The following is a 20,908-nucleotide window of genomic DNA, read 5'->3' on the forward strand; positions in this document are numbered from 1 at the left end:
GGATGCTTTGTCTTAGTGAAGACTGCAAAACTCTGCCCTCCTAATGGCATTGTCTGATCTACAATCACAGCACCTTTACTCTGGACACTTCTAACACAGGTTTACCTGAGGTTGGTTTCTTCCCTTTTCACTTTTTTCTTAAGCTTCTTCTGTAGCTTTGAAACTTTGAGTCTTTCTACTTTTATACTCAAATCTTATTAGACACAACTATATATAACTGAAGGATGAGCTTATCATTTCCTTTGACAGAGGAAGGTATAAAACAAACCAACTGGCTGGCACATAAGGCCAGAAAAAATAAAATATACGTCTTTGAGTACTATTATGTGTTGGAACAGACTAACATGGGACACAGCAAATTCTCTTCTAGAAGTATTTAAATCAAGACAAGATCTTTTCTGAAAATAGGCTTTGACAAAAAAATGCATTACTGAAGAAAACTGAATGAAATTTACTTGCCTCTTTTATGAAGAGGGTCAGATAAAAGGATACTAATGGCCTTTTTCAGCTTTAGAATTGCTTAGTGCTTTACTGAATGACCAAGAGAGTGAATTTTAAGTACTCAGTTATTTTAAATGGAAACTCACTTGCATAATGTCGCACAGTATTTTCTCCTATTGTACCTGATGAAATTGTTCCTTCCCAAAGATAAATAAGGAAGTATGTCAGTTTTCCACAGACTCTTCAAAATGAGTAACACACCACTCAAAGTGATCTTTTTTACTGTTTATTTCTGTCACAGGAATAATGAGGACCTCTTAAGGAATTTTTAGAAAAATCATGTTTTTGTAAAGCATGCATTATTTTCTGACAGCATGATTTAAGGAGGTATAGTAATTACTTTGTATGTATGTATGTCACTGACATTTTAAAAGTTTACCTGTTGCTATAGCAGAAGAGATAAGTAGCATAGTAATAATCTCATATTTCATTGAAGAAGTAAACATTTAAAAGCCTATGGAGGATGGATGACATAGTTACAGATATAGCTGTAACACAGTTCAGAGGGTCATTTCATATTTCTAACTACACCTTTAAAACAACCTGAGTAGGTATTTAATATTAGGACTGGTGTTTTGGGGGGCGAACAAAATCTGAGAAATGTATTGAAGTGTTAAGGCACTCAAAATGCAAAGTGCCAGGAGGGCCCTGATAGCTACTCAAGTTGTTGAGGGCTGAACATGCTGCATCTTTTTACTCCTCACCATCAGTGTCCCTGAGGCTTTGTTCTGACCAGAATTATAAAAATACCTTTCCCCTTACCCGCTCTTCCCAGTAGGGATAACTGCTGCACAGGGGTCTCGGCTACATTTGAGAAGTTCCCTAAATAATTTACAAAGTAGGAAGAAAAAAGGAGATGATACCATGTGGACCAGCTATTGCAGTGTTTAAATGTATCACAGGCAACCGTGACCCCCAGCCCTTCCTCACAAGGGCCCGGGACGTCTCCCTCCAGGCTGAGGGCCTCTCTGCAATGCCGTGGCCATGTTGCAGAAGGCAGGTACAGAAGGGACTGACTCCTGGCCCTTGGTTCAAGTGCTGTCTGTAGATCTGTTGCCAGGCCCTTGTATGTGCCAGCAATTAGATTAGTATCCACCTAGCAGGAAATTTTTGTTGTAGCACAACCCCTCACCAGAGTACTCAAGCTTATTAGACCAGGTAGTATAAAGGGAGTGGAGGCATTTGCAAGAAGGAGACTGGCTTGTCAAAAAGAGGGAGAATTCGCTTATCAAAATAAAGTTTCATTGAGCAAAGGAGTTGTAGGTCTGTTTGGATGTGACATGAGTTTAAAGACAGGAAATTCTGTCAGGTTGGCTTCTTACACAAAGTGATTTTGCAGGTAACTCCTCTGGCAACCTGGTTCTTAGTTACCCCTGCAGACTCTGGCAAGTTTTCTGCTCTTGATGTATTTAAAAAAAAAAAAAAAAATTAGCAATAGTTTGGATAATTTTTGTGATTTGTTCTTCAAAGTCCTTCTTTTTGGCCACCCATACTGCATTCTTACATTTAATCTGCCAGAGTTTATGATCCTTTCTATTTATTCCCTTTGGACAGGCCTTCAGCTTTTTTGAACCTCTTTCTAATGCCTTTCCTTGCTCTGTTGCCTAATAAAGCTGGCTACCTTTCGCCCTTTCTTCAAGTCTTTCTGAAAAGGAGGTATGTACTGGCACTATGCTACTGACAAGACATCCCTCAGCAACCTTCATCTGGCTTGTATTAACTTAATTCTCATAGCTGCCCCTTTTAATTCCTTTTAAAATGCTTCCTCATTTTTATACAGTTCCCCTTTCTGCTGCTGAGCACATCCATAATGGATATTTGGCCTCTGTAAATACTGTGCACTGCTCAGGTCCAACTCAAGGGCTGCATCTTCTCTTATGATCTTCCCCATGAAATGGAAGTATCTAAAAATTCAGCCCCTGTCTTACATCCCACTATGATCTTAGCCCAAGTTACATGGAGATAACTGAAGGCTCTATGGAATTTCTGGCCTTTGCAGCCTCTGTGAACTCCCTCAACGTGTCAGAGCAGCACGGTCACAGTGCCAGGGTGGGCAGCGGCCAGTCTTAAGATGCAGCCTTACCTGCAGAACCATATTAAAATAATAGAAAACCATCACATCTGATCTCCCTTGGGCTTGGGATTTCCTTCCATGTGGGTGCTCTGCTGCTCAGCGTGGTGGTTGGTTTGTTGTTGCAGTTCGAGCCAAGAAGCAGGGCTGCACTCTCAGCAGTCTGTGCTGCCTGTGCCAGGGGAGGGAACAGAGACAAGTGACATGTCATTGCCGACAGATATGTGGCAACGTACACATCTTCCAGGTTCAACACTCATGCGCGCTGAAAGTCCGGCCTGAGCAATAACTTCATGCAGCTGAGCTTCAAGGGGAAAAAGAGAACAGAAGTGGTCCTCTACATAAGCAGCATTTTCTATATTACTTGTTAAAAAGGGGAACTCAGGGTAAAGACTGGAGCAGAGGCTTTTATTCTGATAAAGGGATCTAGATAGCCTACATTTAGTAAATGGTATTGAGCAAATGCATCAGAAATTGTAGGCAAGATGACTAAGAAATCTGTTTGTCCTGGCACGCGTGAGGTCACCGTTTGTGCACTGCAAACAAGGAAACACTAGACAAATAGGAGCATGTCTTATAATCACAGTGAAACATTTTGGACTAGAAAAGCTTTCTTGAAGGACAGATTGGTTAAATGGCTGATATTTTTCAGAAAATCAGGCACAAACTCTTCTTACAGGCACAACTGCAATTCAGAGGGCAGCAGGAATAATACAGGTGTAGGAAAGTCAGTTCAACTTGTTATCAGCCAATGAAGGCAAAATGAAATAAATGACCTTTGCCATATTTTTACAGTTTCCCTGAAGCATGGGACCAGATTATGGAGTGATGGGAAGGGTGTAATTCCTACCAGAAAGAGTGACTGTGCATTTATATGTTTTACAAACACGTGGCCAACTAATGGCACACCCAAATCCACTTCTGCTTCTGCCTCCTTTACCTAATGATAGAAGGATGTCTTAAGATGCAGCCTAAGCTGCAGACCCATATTAAAATAATAGAAAACCATGATGGCTGATCCGTCTTCTCCCTATAATTTCAAACCCTGAAGGATCAATATCAAAAGCCCAAACCCAAGCTCTTCATGTGTACCCATCATGTGTGTGACAAGTTTGTCTGGAAATGTGCCAGGACATCTCTGATGTAGTGAAGGGACTTTACCCACAATTTCCAACTAATCTAGAAGAGCTTTTGTGTAGTGGTGACTTTGGGTGTATTTGTATAAACACAGGGAAGAGAGCAAAACATAACAGTGGAGACCAGTGCAGTGTTTACTTGAGAGGCTAGTTTTGAGGGCAGCTGATCAGGTGGTAGAATGGCACACAAAAAATGTAAATTAAAGTACAGGTACCACTTGCTTAAGTATCTGCCTCAGCAGCAAAATAGTCCCATTTTATAGTGTTTTCAAACCTGTGTGAGGGAACGTCAGCATCTTACCTCATTCCTGTGGAGCTGCCACTGCAGGAGGAGCTGTCAAGTGCCCTCTCTGAAGGGGTAGATCCACAGGGATTCTTTTGCTCAGTAAATCTGAAATCTGAATCTAAATTTCATAGTTGCAAATGGAATGAAAAACCATTCAAGTCAAGCTTAATATTTTCCTTGACCCCGGGGGTTTCCTATCACTTCTAAGCATTCTTCAAAACCTCATGAGTTTCCACGTGAAACTAGGAAGGATGCCCCGTGGCGCTGCTGCGATGTGACAAGATGGCCAGGCTCCAGCTTTTGGATTAACAAATTTAGCAAACAAAGAATAAGTCAAAAGACAAACAACCTGACCTGCAGCAAGTCAACATTTGTAGTGGCAACATCTGGCTGAGGTAACTGCTACTGTTTAACTGACTCCTATGCATTATCTTCTTCCTCACTTGAAGAAAGAAGCTGTGTAGATGACAAGACCCAGGCAGCTTCAGTGTGCAATAAGTGGCAAAGGGAGCAAGCACGGCCATCCAGAGTGCTTCCTCCTGGTGAGAGCTCTCCCAGTCCTACAAGACCAGTACAAAGTTTCATTTACCTTTCTGGTGATGTTCTCCTGACTTCGGTGGAGTCTTTCACCGGGCAGCAGTAAACATGCTTCTTCAGTAGTAGCTATATGGTTAACTAATTCCCTCCAAGGCTGGAATATGCAGGGCACCAGCTGAACCAGCATGGGAAGGCTCACGGCATGGGGAAGGGTTGAGTGGAAATGATAAGTTTATGGATGCTTGTTCAGGAAATATCAATAACTGGTGACAGCTTGATACTGACTTTGAAAACAGTGAGAAAGTGTTTAAAAACCTGGATGGGGTTTTACTCACATGGCTGGTCTTAGTCAAGGATTCCAAGAAGCGAAAGCACAGGGTCAAGTAGCATCTCGACCCCACTTTATCTCCTGGACAGTGACAAATGGCAGGCTGGAAGGAAAATCACTTCAGACACGTGCAGACTTTTCCACGGCTAATCTGAAATTCTACATTTACCTGGTTTTGAAGAATGTGGAATGAAGATGGTGTAGAGAATAATAATGTATGCTTCAGTGACTTTCCCATAACACAGCAATAACAAATAGGTAATAAAAGTGTCACGGACATTGACAAAATACAGACTATCCTGTTCCTTTGTTGTGTTTTTGTCCCTAAATATAACTCAATATTGTGGCCATGATCTTTACTTAATGGTGACCTTCAAGCTTAAAAACAAATTGGACTTGTGGCTATATATATACACATGCACGCACACACATAAAGGAACTCTCTGACAGAGAAAACCTAGCAGAAGTAAAAATCCATTTTTCCCACAGGCTTTCTTGTTCAGCAATAATAAGAATAAAAATATCAAACATTTTGGCTTTACTGAGACATTTCTGGGAAGTGTCAGAAATACCGTTTTCCTAGCTTCTTCCTGAAGGAGCTAGGGAATCACATCTTTACTCTTAAATGTTTCCCCAAATATTTGTGGTGTTTGTTCTCAGTTACTGCTTTTTTTTTTTTTTTTTCAATGTAAACCATTGTATATAGCCTGAATTAAGCAGCCCATTCTTTTTTCATATTGTCTAGCTAGTTAACCTGTGGCAAAGACAGAATTATTAGAATTCAGGAATTTTTGGATCCTCAAACTGCACCATCTCTCTCTGGTCCTTTTAATTCTGTTTCCTGCCCCTTGTTTTGTCCGTCCCAACCTCCTTCTCTGACATTAAATCATTTAAAGATACAAATCAATGAATAGTGTTATGGAGAAAAAAAAAAAAGTCTTTAGTGCTTTGACTATGAATCATACTAAAGAAGTTTTTATTTCAAAGGTTTGAAACATAACAAAAACTAAAGCAAAAAAAAATATTTTTAGGAGGGAAAAAACAACCAGGGTTTGCCAACGGGGTGGCTCTCCTTCTTCCCACAGGAAAAAAAGAAAACCTGCAATGAATTTTCCAAGATTTTTGTTTTTAATATGGTTTTATACCAGGAAAAAAACTAGTGTGATTAACTTCTAAAAAGAAAGATAAAAAGATTTGTTAAGGAGCCTTTTCTCTGAGGTAAACAGTGGTCATCAGTGTAGGTGCATTATGAAAGGTCCTGGAAAGATGCGCATGGGAAGGGTTGATAGGACTTTAGCCTCTGACTTCCTCAAGGCTGGGATTTAACCCTGGAAGAAAGGGAAGAGATGTGAAAACCTTCTGCTGTGTTGTGCTGCAAGTGGTTCTCAGCTCTGATCTGGCAGATCTTGCTTTGGGCAGAACAAGGCAAAGGTTGGAGCCAGTTCTGACAGTACTTATGGCAGAGATTTTAGAATCCTGATAGTGTTCCCTAAAAGCAGATGCTATTTTGAAGAGTGAAGCACTCTAAGCTGCACAAGTGAGCAAGTGAATAAATGACAGAAAAAGGAAACTCCATATAGGAGGCTCCATAAGGAGATTTTCCTCTGACAGGAATCAAGCCTGATGATAGCAGCATTTTCAGATATTGCTCTGAGATGTCAGTGAAACCCCTCAGACAACTGCTTGGCATCTCTGCTGGAACCTCATGGTGACCGGTAGGCCCAGCCCTTCTGCACTTTCTTTCCAGAGGCTTAATTAACTCCAGCTGGATTTGTTAGAATCCTGAGGATCTTCTCCAGAGGAGCAACCTCTTGAAGCACAAAAACTCTTAAAAACACCTGGAGTTTCTGACAGCTGTATCATTATCTCACCTTTTTTGCAAAGTCAGGAGTAAAAGAGGAACCTTTTGTGCTGTATGTGTTTCTTCCATACACCGTGCTTTTAAGTCACTTGTGCTCAAAAACTTCTGTTTACTTTCTTTGCTCTTATCCTGTCCATTGCAGTTACTGGGGTCTACCTCTGGCTTCAACAAGTGCACATATAGGTCTTATCTGAATGGCAAATCACGTTTATTTCTGTGAAGTAGCTTTTGTACTGCTGCTTCTTCCCTGAGTCCACAGATGACCCTACTGGTTTTCTTACAGCCTTGTGGAAGGATAGAGGCAGCATCCTTCTTTGTGTCTGAGCCTTCATACTCAAAGTCATCACTTCATTTGACTTTGCTCACACTGGTGTTAAAGTTCAACTTTTTATTCAGAGGTCTCTCAACAGTCACTTGCATTCAGAGACTCAAAATATTCTGAACAGCTAATACTGCAGAAGCAGGGAAAGAAAAGGAAATCTTAAAAAGATGAACAGGGAGAAAGGTATCTTGAAGTAAAACTTGCTGGGCTGAGGGCAGTAACCTTAGTTTTAGGAATGGAGAACTATACCCTGCAGCCCAGCAGAAAACCCCGTTTTTCTGTAGGTCTGAAAGGTGTCTGTCTTGTCCTTGCAGTTCAGCTCATGATCCAGTGATACCAAGAGTGGATGTTTTCTATAATTGTTGTGCCTGTGTTTTTTCATGGTGCCTAGCTTAACTTTGAAAACATAACCACAAGTGCTACTACAGGCTTAAGAGTTTTATTGCCTGCAGGGTCAGCCAAATGGGACTTTTCCATGTAAGGAAACCATCTTGAGAGGTTGTCTTTCTCAACTCCAGTCTTCATCCAAGGCCTAGAGTTAAAGAGTTATTTGAAGTCCTACCACAAGCACATGCAAGTATGAGGCAGCGTTATCTTCAAACAGCCCCTATCTTGATCATCAGCCAGATTTTCAGGCTGCTCCCTGGAAACACAGCAGGACTAACAGTAAACAGTAGCTGTTACTTCCTATCAGTTCTACAGTATATTTCAGAAGAGGTTGTAAGGCCATGGTTCAGAGAGGTTCATAAGTCAAGAGGAAGTTGTAAGTAAACACATAAAGATGCAGTCAGTCTGCTTGAAGTGCAAAGTTCACTCTAGCTGGGCTTTAGGGTCTTCTCTGTATAGACACAACAGAGGTTCAAGTTCAGATGAGTACTTGAGGAGGTTTCTAACAAGCTCTAAGGACTATGGACAAGTGGGATTATTCAGATCCAACAATCTGATTTAACTGTATTTCTAACTCTGGTAATAGATTTTTTTTTGTAAATACAAAACTTTGTGCCCACTGAACTCCAGCATAATTCTTTATTTTAGAACAATTTCCTGGACAAACAATGTAGGTGGAAGAAAAATTGATAAGAAACCTCAAACTAAATGCAAGATTGTACTCCTTTTTCCACCAAACCACATAATTTATATAACATCAGTTTTTAAAGGTTTGTTTCTGTATGACTGTTCATTCTCCAGACACAAAAATACTTCATGAAACAGCGTTTCAGTGTTTTTTCACACCCGATTCAAGCCATGAAGTGCTAGAAACCTTACAAGGCTGTTCTCTCAGAGCTCATTCCCACTCTGGAGCAGGCATGTAAATGTTTGTGTAATTCTGCAGAATGTATACTTTTGGGATCTGAGTTCCCTGACAGAGGAAGTGAGTAACTTGGTTTGAGTTCAGTGGCAGTTACTCATATCCTGTGAGGAGACAAGTGGGAAGGGGGAAAAAAACAGAAGAGAAGAATCCAAGAAAAGAGATGGGGGGGGGACGTGGGAGGAAGATGAAATGACAATCAGCAAACCCTCGGTGATAAGTGGTCCTCACTTATTCTGTCTTTGCTGGCACAACACAGAGAAATTTGTCATAATCGTGAGAACACAAGTGGTAGGACAGTAAGATGATCCCTGATCGTTTCCTTTGGTATCTTTTAACACTTTATCTTTCAGTAGCATGTAGAATAATATGAGAATGTTAAATACAACTTCAAGTTTGTGTTCATAGACTCAAGTGTTACATGCAAGAGAGGGTGTATCTGTATGCATATTTTTATGCACAGAGCTATAGGAGGGGATTGGGGTTTTTATGGATAGAACTGCAAAACATGCATAGGAGTTAACTCACTGCTTCATGCATTACTTCAGGTTTCAACCCTGACTTGCCTATTGCTTTATGGATCAAATTCAGTAATAACTGTGTGTAATACTTGACAACAAGAACCTTTACTACGTGCAGAAATGTGTCACTCAGGAGTCTAAACAACACTTGACCAGACACATTCAGGCTTGCCCATTCCAGATTCAGCTACAGAAATGCTGGATTATGGAAATGGCCAACAGTCTTAGGCCACTGGTGACAACAACACAGCAGCCTGCTTTGGGGGAGCAGGAACCACCTATGTTCCTATAGTGCTCTATTTACAGCTCTCTGTCCCTCCAACACAGGAGTTTCTACAGCAGAGTGATGAAGGGGTTCAATGCTGAGGGAAAGCTGGGTGCATTAAAGGCAGGCTTGGATCCAGTCTTCCCTGGCGTTTGGGGATGCTAGGGTCCGGCATTTTGGTTGAAGCTTGTGTCACTGCTGTTTTACTGCATGGGCCAATAAACTGAGCTGGCTAGAACAGCTCCAGCTGACACTAGCATTCCCTAAAGAAGTTTCTAGCTTGGATTCAATTGATTTAGTCCCTTGCTTGGATCATTAATTTCTCCAGTAAGTCCGGGGCAGACAGGGAACATGATGAGAAGGCTGATCCATTGCTTCCCAGCAGAGGCAGTTCAGAACATGCATAACTTGGAGCAAATGGTATTGCACTAACACATCAGGTTGTGCCCATACATAAGTGCTGAATCAGGGCCATAAAGAAGGCTAACTCTAATGCACTGTACTTAAAATGCTTCCCGAAAGGTTTTGGAAACCTCCAACATCAACTGAGATTGTATTCTCAATAGATGAGTTCAAATAGATCAAGGCAGGTTTATTTTTATATTGTGAAAAAGCCAGAGGTACTTTAGAAAGTTCAGCAAACTGCTATCCTGCCATTTAAGGAGACCAGCAATGCTACCTGGAAAACACCATGCCTAAAATCACAGGAGGGTGATTTTACACACACACAGCATCTATCCTGGCTGGGCGGAAGCTTCCAGAAACTTGGACCTTCACAAACAAAAATAAATATTTATAAGGGAGGGGAAAAAAAAATTAGGAAGGGTGTGGGGAGATAGATGAAGATCAAGATTATTTTCTTACTCATTTCTCTCTTTCTCCAAATCCCTCTGGCAAAGAATCCCCTTTCCCAGACCTTGACAATAGGCAGGATAAATCCCATGGCTAACATGTTTCTGATCTTCTCTAGAAGTTCCTGATTACAGATTCTCTCTCCTCAGACAGCAGCTCAGCTTTTTTCTAGAGAAAGCACTGGTTACATAGCAGCATGAAGGAGTTTTGAGCAGCAGAGCCAATTGCGAGGCTGATGGGTTTTGGGAGGACAGCTGTGCCAGGCCCTTGAGACCAGAGAGCCTTGAGGGAGCACAGGGAGGTGACAGGGGTGAGGGTGCCACTGGAGACTGGCAGACACAGACAGCACCTGTCAGACACCCACAGGCTGGTGGTAGAAATATATTGAAGCCAGGCAAAAAGGGGATGTAAAGAAAAGCTTTGCAGAGTAGATGTCAGAAAGCCCAGGTTGAGGGGCAGCATTCATGGGTCTCTCCGCTGAGAGATTAAGGTGGTGAATCCAGCTGCCTCAACTTAAATTTGATTTAAAGGTAGAAGGGATGATGGCTCAAGGAGACAAGATGCAGAAAGAGTAGGTTAACAAGCAATTGAGTGATGTCTGCAGTATTTTATTATGTTTGTCATCTATCAGCAAGTTCCTCTTCTGCCTCTTTATATATCCCATCTTCTGACACTCAGAATAATTTTTCTCTAATTACATACTGCAGTTTAGAATAATCATTTTCTTTTTCTGAGTGGTTGGAGACTATTTAGAAATATTTGAGCCTCTATTCCTCAGGACTCTGTAAATAGACTTAACCTACCAGGGTACAGCCCCAGGAGGCGCAGGACAAGCATGTAATTCACTGTCCATAAGTGAAGGGTACCAGATTTTCCTCCATATAGACACCCACCCCGATTTTTAGATTCTTAGGTGGCATACAATCAACCTTAGGCAGAGACAAGTTTTTAAAGGATGATATGGTCACCTTAGTACTCAATAACAAAACATTGCATATGATGTTCATCTTTTGTTTTCTATTAACTGTACTTTCTTTATTTATTTTAATTAGCTACCAAATCTAGCTAGCTGTCTCTAGTGGCTTCCTGGTTAACTCTGTTACATGAGTATTTAGGTCAAGCCAGCCTACCATTAAGAGAGACAAGAAGAATTGTATCAATCTGAATGTCTGTGCCTGTGGAGTGAATCTGAGAACTCCCTGAAGTCTTTCAAATGTGATTATTCATCTCCCTGCTCAGCACCTGAAGCTATTTTTAACATTGATATGCCAAAGCTATCTACAAGCCTATGTGATAAGTAAACATAGCAGACTTGGGAATGATGTAAGTCTGCAAAACCCCTGTCCCACTGCCTCTCCAAAAAGACATTAATGATCAATGTTGTAATTAGTGAGAAATGTCTGGTCAGCTTAACCATTAACACAGACTGAACTATTCAACCTTCTTAATAAAGGCAAACTTGTGGGCAGTTCTTGTGGGATGACATTTTCCTTGGGTGATATCATTCTACAATAATTTCTTGAAAATACTGTGATGAAACATGCAACGAGACAAGTATTCTGGCCTTTCCAGACACCTGTGAGTCAGCCTAGACTGCTGCTTCTTCCTCCAAATAGAGACAGTTACAGAGCAAGTTTTCTGAAAGCTGTAGCACCGACAGAGGCACTAATACAAAGAGTAATTAAAGCATGCTGTTGACATATTCTGGTTCTCTCAACCTTACAATCACCCAGGCTTTTTTTTTTTTTTTCCCAACCTATTCCTTTTTCATAAGGTTTATTTATTGTATATCTCAATCATTTGCAATATTAAGGCATGCAAGTTTTAAAAAACGGATTAAATTGTTTCACTGCGTCTGAAATATTATTCTGCTGTCTGTGAGCTGGTAACACTTCACTGACTGGCTGGGGAGAGGCAAGAAAATCAGCATCAGACAGGAAACTCTAAAAATACAGGTTTCATACTTCAGTCTAACATCCAAAGCACCCTGCAGCTTCGGTCATCCTTGTGCATCTCTCCCCGGTGACAAAGGAACATACCTGCCTCATTAAACTGCTGGATTACGGTAGGCCCTAGTCCTCCCACCCTGTCACACCGCGGGGACAGCAGGCGTGTGGTGGAGACTCAGACTCCCTCTGCATTGGGGAACTCAATTGATTTGTCGCTCGAATGACTTGCGCCATCCTTCACCATGACATACGCACTTGCTAACCTTCCTGGTGAAAAAGGCCAGTTTTGTCCAAAGCCGACGTCGTTTCATCTTGTGGCTGGCACGAAATAAAGTGGTAACATGGTTCATTGGGTAGATCTACTTAAAGCCACTGTAATGAAGGACACAAGGGAAATCCCTTCCTACTGCTGTGAGGCAAAATGGGTTTGAATGGACAAAGAGTAACACCAGCCCCTCCAGATGGGGTATCCGTGCCAGAAGAATGCTTGCACTCTTCCTTCTTTGTGGGTAACGAGAGCAGTTTGTTTTAAGACCTGTCTTTCTAGCAATTACTTCAAAAACTAAATCAACTTACAAATTACCAAAAGAAGGTAATACCAAAGTATAGCTTTTTCATCAGGTAAACAAGATACATCTGTTAAATACAGTCAAACTAATCTTGACTCAAGATCTGTATAGGGCTTGTGGTGTTCATTCCATTTTTGCCTGCCCAGTTCCTTAATATTTAATTAAATTTATTTTGACTTGCCAGAGAACCTTGAGATCAAGTTGACAAGACAGTCTCTTGTACAAAAACTTCATTTCAGAGAAAAAGCAGGTGCAAGTATGGCAAAGCAAATAGCAGAAGTAGTCACTGCCATACTTGGCTGTTTCATCCAAGCCACAGAAAATAATTCTCTGTCCTTTTATTCCAGTTCAGAATGAATGTGTCTCCTGTTGCAAGATTCTAAGCAGATATTTCACTTGTTGGGACATACAATTCAACTGAATGGGTTATTCAAGAGTTTGATTATCAACAAGGGACTACCACAACCCCATTTTCTTTGAATTTAGGCTACTTACCATCCAATACAGAGCCCTAACTTTAGGGCTACAGACTGTTCTGGAGTGGTGACTCTTTACATCCCTTTTCTTGATGGAGCACTTTTACTCTGTGTATTCATTTGTGCAAGGACTGGAAGCTGTGTCTTTCCTTCTCCTCTTGGATATATTGACTCATACTACAGTATGAACCACATCTACGCGTTCTGAATCTGTCTTTATGGATTACTGGCAATTTGAGTGATTTCAGGCAAGCTGGAACATCTGTGAGAGAAAAACATGGGACCTCAAGGATGTTTTACAGTGGTGCGTAGTATGCCCCCTGAAAACTGCAAGCAAGAGTGACCACAAACAATTTAAACACAGTGTCTATTATAGACTCTTTTACTTCAAAATGCTGTTCTTCTAGACTAAAAGACTGACCTGAACATGTGCTCTCAAAGGACTAACCTGAAGATTTTGAAAGAAAGGAATCCAGCTCCTGGGGACAGCGGTCACAACAGGGAAGGGTGCCTCCCTGCAACCAATTTTGACACACTTCTCTCCTCAGATACGTTTACAGAGGGTTAAAACACCAGAACAATTAATTTCTGGCAAGAGCAACAACTGACTCTATTGTGTCTGGTATAGGAGTTCCTGAGTACGTCAGGATTATGAATCATAAGTAAAAGAGAGAATTAAAAGTTCTGCAGTGCAGTGTCTCCTTGCAAGCACGCCAGTGCAGTCCTGCTCTCTCATTTCTGGGAAAGGACGTTCCCTTGACCTCAGTGGGGTATTGTAATAAATCTCTGCAATAGACTGTTAACACCAAAGAGGTCAGGTTTTGCATGTAGGCCAGATCAGATGTACCACAACAAGGACTAAACATAGGATGAAAATGAAAGGGGCTGCCAGGGTGAGCAAGACCAATTGCGTACCACCACACGGTATTTAGTTCAGAAGCATCCAGTCACACAACCCCAAACACTGAAACCACAGAACAGCATCTCACACCACAAGGCTATAGCACCAAAGACCAAGAGCTACAAATACTAAAGTACCACAGAAAGCAAGCACAGGTGATCAAGGGCACTGTTAAGGTACCCATTCCTTACAGTAGGAGAAAATTTATTAGATTAACTGCCTGAATAATCCTAAAAAATTATCTAGTTCCACGCCATAAAGAGGTAAGAAATAATTTTAACAATCCCCATCACTAACACTGGGGATGAGTTCTTCCCAAACTTAAATTTCAGGATCAATCTAACCCTGAACCTGCAGTTCAGACATCCCAGTGCAGCACCAGGGAGAGTTTTCAAAGCAAGCTGCAGCATTCATGTACCCCACCCAGCTATGGCTGTGTTCACGGTTGGGTTGAAAACAACATCACTCTTTGAAAAGCCATAAATCATAACATGACTTGCTCTGAAGACAGGTAAGTCTGGAAAATATATAGTTAACTGCTGAATTTCAGTTGCCACACCTCAGTGTCAGATGTTATCAACAGAAATGAACCACAAGTTCCCTTTACAAGGTAGGCTACAACCTGTTTATGAGGTTTATACTTCATTATTTGAGAAGTTACGCTATTGCAGCTTTGTTCTGGCAGCAATCAAGCATAAAGAGCTGCACAGAGTATAAGCATAATCTTTCTTACTGTGGTAAATATTATCACTTAATTACCCTAAATGATCAGGTTCATTTCTGATGCTGCTCCATAGGATTCTTCCTGATACAGTTTCCCTAGAATAAATATTTTCCTTACATTTTAGCCTACCAATTTACAGTCTATTCCAAAGCCCACCAAATTCAGGACTTCAGATGGGGTCAATATCCACCATTACACAACAGACAATTAAACATGACCTAGTCCTAAGTAACGAGTAACACAGTTAAGGAATACTGGCATCTACAGAGGCTTAGCAATTCTCTTAACTCAAAAACACAAGCTCATGGTACAACTTTTGTGAAAAGAAAATTGATCCCTCACTCCCCAGCTACACCTGTGGTTAAAACACCACCTGTTAGCATGCCTCACCACCTGAATTCCTTCCCCTGTTAGAGAGGCTGGCAGGGATTAATTATTTTAATTGGTCAATTAAGGACCAGGGGGAAAGAACCACACAGGTGAATGTGGGTGTATTACTCATTCACCTGCAGCTGCTGCAAAATACCTGCAGAGGAAGTGAGACAGGGAAGCAGTCAAACACAACTGTTCTCAGCTGAGAAATACTAATGCAAGGAGTAGAATTACCCTTTGTGTGCTTGAGCACACAAAACCAGTCAGAGCTGCTCATTCTGACTCGACAGAGGATGTTGCTCCCCCTAAGTGCGCCAGGGGCCTCCTCCACAGCTTGCTGGAGACAGAGGCAGGATTCCCCTTGTCCTTGGTCAGCATCAGCAGGGGCAGGTCCTGCTCTGTGCTCCTTGTACCTCTGCCTAACACACTGAAAGTCTCAGGGCTTGTGGAGCACCTGGGAACTTCACCTCTCCTTTGCTAACAGTGACTACTAAAGCAGGGTGGTTTGAGCTTTTGGATGCTCAAAGCAAGCTTGAATACCTCACCCAGATCAACTGTAGGGACGTTTTCATAGCTGGCTCCCACTATACAAATTAAAACAGTGTAATTTTAACCAGTTGCGTAATTTTACATTCAAACTCACTGGCTTTTGGGGAAGGAGGGCCACACTGTGCACCCTTTAGGAATCCAGTTTAGGTGTGACTCAGCTTCTACCTTCATGAGGCTAAAGGCACATCCACGCTGCAGCCCCAACCCTGACTGTGACGCTGCAGGGAGAGCCACGTAGCGGGAGCCCCGTGAGAGAGGAGGAGGTACCCTACCAGGAGGCCCAGTGCTGGGTGGACATTGTATATTCGCTCACTGCCCGTGAAGTCATCTAAAGTGTTTTTTCTTCTTCACTTACATTTCCTTTCCATCATTTCACACCGTGCCTCTTTGTAAATCGCACAGTAAATGTAGAGAGAGGCACGTGCCCCGCTTTGCGGCACCTAGGACAGGATGCTTCCTTGGCTTTACACACACATACTCGGTCCCGCTGAAATAAAGGGTCTGCTTCCTCTCCATCAACTGCCATTTGACAACACCTAGGTGATTCTTCTGGCTTTTTTACAGTTGAAGTTGGATAAATTATTGCATCCTCCTTGCCAGACAAGAGAAAGCTTTCTGACTGCAGCTTTTTGCAATTTTGAAACTACCACCAAGTGAAAACCTCCTTTGCCAAAGCCCTCCTTTCAATCCCAGGTTCATCAAATACGGAGTGCTCCATGTCACATGCAGAGGGGTTTTCCTAACTGCGGAATCTGAAAACTGCCTGGTTTTCAAAATTAGTACTTGTTTATGATGAGTGTTTGTTGACATGAGCACTCCAAAGAAAAAGGCAGGCCAATGGTTAACAGAACCCACCCTTTTTGTGATACCTCTGGAAAGTAAGCTGGGAACTGTGTTTTTTTTCTTTCAGAAAGTCATGCTTTATTAGGTTGTGTACAATTGTACCCTGACTGTTTTTCTCAACTGAAGGCACTAAGCAAACAGGCTGTTACATGTTCCTAGTCATCATTCTGCAGACACCCAGAGAAGGCACCAGAGAGCCACCTGCAGAAGCCTCACCTCCACAATCTTGGTGGGGTCTTGGTGCAAGAGCCTGCTTCTTTTGAGCTCTTCACTTCAAAGGTGTTACCTTTTCTAGGAATATGGCTTCTCTCCCTTGGATCATGACTTGGGAAAACAATTACGATTTTTCTCCAGCACCTGTGGAAAGTTAACATGCAGTCGATCGCTTTCCCACACAGCCACAGAATGAAGTACCTTGTTTCCTGAAAGAGGGCTTCTATTTCAATCTTCTCTTTTTCAGTGGGCAAGGTGGAGAAAGGATGTTTTGCAGACAAATTGCACAGTCCCTACTCAGCTGCAAATTTCCACTTCACAAAATTAATTAATTTAGGCCTTCAGTGAAGTGTATAAGGCTAAAGAGGCTAAACCCAGGACTCTGGTAATATTTATGATAAGTAAATATTGAGTTATAATAGCCAGGGGAAGATCTGTTTGTACAGTTGTGCTATGCTGAGTATTAGCTATAAATGGACATTCAGAAGAAACATGGTGACAGTCTAAAGAGCTATAAAATAGATCACCCTTTGTGTTCAGAGCAGGAGTTGAACGTGCTTGGCTACGCTGGTTGAGTACAGCAACAGCAAGAATTTAAAATTCCTGGTCTGCTTGTTTAGCTACCATGAACAAGAAAGGTTTCCTACAAGGCTTTACAAGAAACAAAAATAAACATAAAACCTGCATATAAGTGTACACAAGCAGCGTGTAATAATTGTGAAGCTACACTCACTACATTAAAACAGACAAAAACTTCCTGAAGCTCATTTCCACTGTGGATGCTGCTCCTTGCAAGTACATAACACAGAGTGGCTGAGGTATCTGAAGCATGAAAAAACACCTTGTTTGTAAACTTTGTTTTCTATGCGCTTTGTTGCTAGAACATAGTCCTATGGGTTAGAGGTAAAAAGGTCCTGTCAGTCAAGCAACAATTTGTTCTTAAGTCAATAAAAGTCATTCAGACTTTCTTCCATAGATTTTAAGGAAAAAGCTGGAATAAAACTTTTGCTCTAGTCTCAGGTTTGGTGTCTGAAAGTAGGGCTTTCATTATTCCTTATGTAAGACTATATAACAAGCTATATAAAACACAAATACAATTTCTTTCTTTAGAGGAGTCTGCCTTTGTCTAACAGTGAGTCAGCATCATCTGACAGATCAATTTTCTGTAAGTGTAGGATGTGGATTTTGCATATCACGCTCTCCAAGGGCACCTGTTGGAAACTTGGGTGACTACAGCGTGGAATTTCACACCACATGCAAGGTCAACTCAATGACCTCCCAGAGCAGAGACCTACATCACAAAATCTCATCAATAAGAATGAGGCTGATACCAGATACCTCAAGTTTTCTGTCTTCCAGGTCTGTCTTTCTAGAAAGGGGACAACAACATTCCTTAATACTTTCTTTGTTCTTTCTGAAACCGTTACTGTGTTTAGTATCCACAGGATCATTCAGGTCAAAAGGGACCTCAGGAGGTGTCTAGTTCAACCTCCTGCTGAACGGCGGGTCAGCTGTGAGGTCAGATGAAGTTGCTCTGAGCTTTATCCAGTCAAGTCTTGAAAAATCTCCCAGGATTTCTGGCTTCTCTGGGAACCATGTTACAAAACTTAATTGTCCTAACGTTAAAAAAGCTTTTCCTTGTGACCAGTCTGAACCTCTGATGTTTCAGTTTATACCCACCATCTGTCATTCTTCTGCCAGGCACCACTGTGAAGAGCCCGGCCCTGTCTTCTCCCCGTAGGTAGGGGCAGGCCGCTGTCGGGTGCCCCCAAAGCCATCTCCTCTTGCCCCCTCAGCCTCTCAGCAGGGGGGAGGTGCTCCAGCCCGTGCCACTGTGGTGGCCTTCTGCTCAACTTGTAGTTTATCAACATCTTTCTGATGTTGGGGGCCTAAAACTGTACAAAGTGTTCCAGAGGCAGTCTAACAAGCGCTAGGCAGAGGGAAGTAATCACTTTCCTCAGGTTACTGGCTGCGCTCCCGCCAGCACAGCCCAGGATGCTGTTGGCCTTTTTCTGCTGCCAGGGCCAGCTGCTGGCTCGCGTTCAGCTTGCTGTCTGCCAAGACCCCTAGGCCTATTTGAGCAGGGCTGCTCCCCAGCCAGGCAGTCTCTGGCCTGTATTGTTGCAAACTCCCAAATTCTTTTGATACCAACTCTGCAGGGATGGCCAGGACACCCTTCCCGTGCCACACACGGCAGAAGCTCCCGGATCTCCATAGATCATCTGCAATTGTAAACCAGGATTAACTTCATAAAGACATGAAGATAAAATATTGTTCGTGCACTTTTTCCATTATCTTTAAAGACAAGGGTACGAATTCCTCCCAATTCTTGTATCTGAAAATGAGAACAGCTGCTGTGAGGTGTTCCTTTCCTCTGAGCATGGCTGTTTATAGTAAACTATATGAGGCTTTGATCAGCCACTTATATTTACTGAATTGATTGCAATATCTGTGCCAGTGGGCTGTATGGATTCTCAGCATGAGATGCTCCTGCTCATTTGAAGTGGTTGAGATTGTTTTTCAATGGAATTTTCCATTATGCTCTGTGCTGTCTTTCTTCAAAGCGCAATTTGCTCACTGTGCAGTACTCCTTGTCCAACATAATATGCAGAACCATTTTATATCGTGCTCAATACTTTTGTTTTCTTCCCATGATGCTTTACCTCCATTTATTCTCTTGTCTCAACCAGTTTCCTTTTACAGCTCTCTTGTATGTAAACTGATACGTTTTTAGGAGCTGTTATGTAGTGGGTTTTTCTCCCCCATCCTCCCTCTCTTCAGTATTAAAAATTTGGAGGCAGTCAAGACTTCTCAGGGAAGATACGGTGCTTTTTTCCAAAGGCATCTGCCTCCTACCCTCCCTTTTTTTTCTTTTGTACTGACAGTTAGGGTGCTAAATGGTACAGACACAGTAATCCTGCACACACTACAATTAGTACCCCTCTAAGGGGATCACTACCATTACACACTGTTTTTAAACAGAGATGTTTAAACCCCATCAGCAGGGGCTGGACAAATCAGCACATCTACAATAGAGGGGAAAAGAATCCATATCCCCAAGCCCCAACTTAAAGCTCTGTCCATTGGACAGCTGTAGCAAATCGGTGGGTTTCCCCCTTCTCCATGTCAGAGCCCAACAAAAGACAGACAGACAACCATACTGAGCTGCAGACTGCAAAAGAGCAGGGAAAGATTTACAACAGCTAGTCCAGCAACACAACATACAAGAACTAGTGGAGTTGCGTATCTTACAGTACTACTCACTCACCAAAACATGACATTATTTCTCAAGGAAAAAAAGAGCAATTTTGGCTCTCTTGCTTTACTGTGTTACTTCTAACTGTATCACAAACTGCATCTCTATTAAATTGGCAACATCGGCTAAACTAGACACAGGCAACGTACTAAAAACCCAAACATGCTTACTAGGGAGCTTATACCTCTGGTCAAGGTTTACTTACAAGTGCGATTAACTGTTTGTTACTGATACACACTTTAACATAGTGGGCTAGCATATTCAAATAAACAGCAAGTAAAAAGAAAAGCTTTACAGTTAGGCAATCTCAGGCTGCAGAAATACAGCAGTTTTCAAGTATGAAAAATCAATATATGAAATGAGAAGAATTGTACCATCTCCCACAGCAAAAGCTTCCATGTCTGAGGTGGTGCACATGTTAAACTAGACCAGGGAATCTACTATGAAGATCTAACCCCTTTTCCAGCAATGTACAAAATCTCAAATTAAGACATCTCAATTAAAAAAAAAATAAACAGCAAGCAAAGCCAAAAGATTTCACTCTAAATTTTCTAAGTCCACTAGTTTAAAAGGCAAACAAACAACAAAAATAATCCACCCCACCCACCCCTCGACCAACTCGAGATGCACTGGATGCAGTTTTTCTAGGAAAACACAAAACCAAAACCAGGCTGTATAACTTCACTTCAGATGAAAATCTGACCCCGCAAGCCTCCCCAGATCACGGGCATATTTACATGGCTTAGTAAATGACCACAGTCCAGTTATTTTTAATAAAGACTCCATTACAGAACGGGGGCTCTGCTGTAGACTGTACACCTCTGCAACTGTTTTTCCTTCTGTAGAATCTGGACAGCACAAAAGCCTCACAGTAGCAGACTAAATTTATGACTACAGATACTCAAATTTGACAAAATAATATTAAATATTTAATTAAATAACAGTCTGATTAAATATTGCAGTTTTAGTTACTGTTAGGAACAGCTTTGTATTTTTTTATCCCTGAAACAGGCTTTACACAAGATGCACCCTGTGCTATCTTATACTCTCACTGATGCCATCTAGTG

At 41.8% G+C, this 20,908-nt stretch overlaps 1 long non-coding RNA gene across 1 annotated transcript; it reads left to right on the forward strand.

The window, feature by feature from the left end:
- Window positions 1-761: 761 nt before the first annotated feature.
- LOC122153690 lies at window positions 762-20,428 on the forward strand. The gene is made up of 2 exons (XR_006165539.1): window positions 762-12,054; window positions 12,855-20,428. It is a non-coding gene; the product is annotated as an uncharacterized LOC122153690 (long non-coding RNA).
- The last annotated feature ends 480 nt before the right edge of the window (window positions 20,429-20,908 follow it).

Source organism: Tyto alba, unplaced genomic scaffold, assembly GCF_018691265.1.
Source record: "Tyto alba isolate M040663 unplaced genomic scaffold, T.alba_DEE_v4.0 Super-Scaffold_21, whole genome shotgun sequence".
Taxonomy (NCBI): domain Eukaryota; kingdom Metazoa; phylum Chordata; class Aves; order Strigiformes; family Tytonidae; genus Tyto; species Tyto alba.